Genomic DNA, 2,664 nt, shown 5'->3' with positions numbered 1-2,664 from the left:
TTCGGTAAGGTAAATTAATCATAATATTATTCGTGAGTCACGATATTTTTCGTGAGTCACGACGTTTACGTGCGTGAGTATGCGAGAGTACAAATTTTCTTTTCGTGAGTGTGCGTGAGCGTGAGTCCTACCAAACAATATCATGCGTGAGTGTGCGTGAGTATGATTTTTCAGTCGTGAGTGTGCGTGAGTAAACTATTACTCACGTGCACACCTCTAGTATATAGTCTCTCATAACCAAGCAAAAATTGGTCCATATTGGTCCATAATTTATATAGCCCCATATAAACCGATCCCCAGATTTGACCTCCGGAGTTTCTTGGAGGAGCAAGTAAATGGTATTTAAAAACCATGCCACAATTGATCCATATCGGTCCATAATCATTTATAGCCCCCATATAAACCGATCCCCAGATTTGGTTTTGGAGCCACTTGGCTCCAAACCAAATCTGGTACATTGGTACATTGTAGTATATGGCCACTAACAACCATGCCTAACTAAGTACATATCGGTCTATAGTTATATATAGCCCTCATATGAACCGATCCCCAATCACACAAAAATTGGTATATATAGCCCCCATATTTCAATTCTGGCTCTCAAATTACCGCGCAAAAATTCATATCGGTTCGTAATTATTTGTGGACTTTCCTATATGTAGCGGCCAAGAACTGAATTATATACGTATTTAATCTGCCTTTTTTGTCTAATATATACCACGTATGGACTAACTTACAATTTAGAAGACGGTGTTAAGAAGTTTTAAGATACCTTGCTATCGGAAAGTGTTGCCGCAACCCAAGTATTTCGATTGTGGACGACAGTCTTTAGTAACAGTTTCTACGCAATCTATGGTGGAGGGTGCTTAAGATTCGCCCTGGCCGAACTTACGGCCGTATATACTTGTTTTTTCATTCATACTAATAAACAACATGCCGAGAACTAGTTAGAATGTTATGCTTTGGTGTCTCAAAACGATCATAACATTGTAATTGACATTTTGACGCTTTGTTTTCAATGGCGTTTGTGGTTGAGTGTGCTGTTATGGTGCCAAAAAACCCATAATATATATAATTAAATATAAACAAGTAAGACCAGAGTTAAGTTCATCCCGGCCGAAGCCAACATGGAAATGCATAGAAATTATATTAACATTGAGTTTTTGTTTATTGAAAAATTATATATATATATATATATATATATATATATATATATATATATATATATATATATATATATATATATATATATATATATATATATATATATATATATATATATATATATATATATATATATATATATATATATATATATATATATATATATATATATATATATATATATATATATATATATATATATATATATATATATATATATATATATATATATATATATATATATATATATATATATATATATATTACATGTTAGCCTGAAACCGAAACAGGCAATTGACGTCCAAATGCATTATATCTAATTATACAATTATTATTCGAGCTTTATGGACAGATATAGATTAAGGAACATGGTTAATAGAGCAATTGAAAAGAAAACGCCAGATACCAATCTATACACGCCTGGACTGTACATGTTTCGGTTCGGGCGAATGAACCTTTCCACAGCCTTTAGAATAGATCTGGCTGGGAGAGATAACTCAATTTTGGGCCCTTTATGCTAACTCCTTATGGAGAAAACATTGAGTTATCTCTCCCAGCCAGATCTATACTAAAGGCTGTGGAAAGGTTCATTCGGCTGTGGAAAGGTTCATATATATAAATGTTTGTTTATATTTATTTGACATTTAAGAGCGCAGCTCAGGTCAAATGTTAAGCAAATCGGATGACAATGCCCACAAGAAGTTTAATCTGGAGACCGGTCTATATGGGAGCTATATAGAAACATGGACTGATGTATACCAAATTGTATCGGTTTATATGGGGGCTATGTCGCAACATGGACCGATATATCCTATCTTCGAACTTGACTTGGCTTGGAGACAAAAAACGAGTTTGTACAAAAATTAAGCAAGATAGCTTTATTTTGCTGTAAATGTGATTACAACACACATCTAGACAGCCAGACGGACATCGTTATATCGCGTTGGAATTTCTCCCCGATCATATATACTTTATATAGTCGGAAACCGATATTTCGATGTGGTACAAACGGAACGGCAAACTTATTATACCCCCATCATTATCCTATGGTGGTGGGTATAATTAATTGTTGTAATTGATTTTTGTTTCAATTAAAAAATTGAAACAAAAATCAACAAATTGTTAAACAAATTAAATTTTTAATTGATTATTTTTATAAAATTCAATTAAATCTAAATTTCAAAAGTAAAGGGCATATACTGACATCACATACTAAATTTCAATCGGATCGGATGAACTTTGCTCGTCCAGGAGGGTCTAGAAATCAAATCTCGGGGTCGGCTTATATGGGGGCTTTTCAAACTTAAAAAAAAAATCAATAGCAAAATTCCATATATCCCACAAATGAGGATACAATACCACAAAACAAAACACAATTACCAACTTTATCAGCCATTTTTATGTTTGTATTGGTAAACGATGATATCGTCATTCAAAATACATAGCTTTCAGCTTTTTATAGATAGATGCATTCATAAAAATCAGTCAGTGTTTAAAAGC

This window comes from Haematobia irritans, chromosome 2, assembly GCF_050003625.1.
Source record: "Haematobia irritans isolate KBUSLIRL chromosome 2, ASM5000362v1, whole genome shotgun sequence".
Lineage (NCBI taxonomy): Eukaryota > Metazoa > Arthropoda > Insecta > Diptera > Muscidae > Haematobia > Haematobia irritans.
This window is presented reverse-complemented; position numbering follows the sequence as displayed.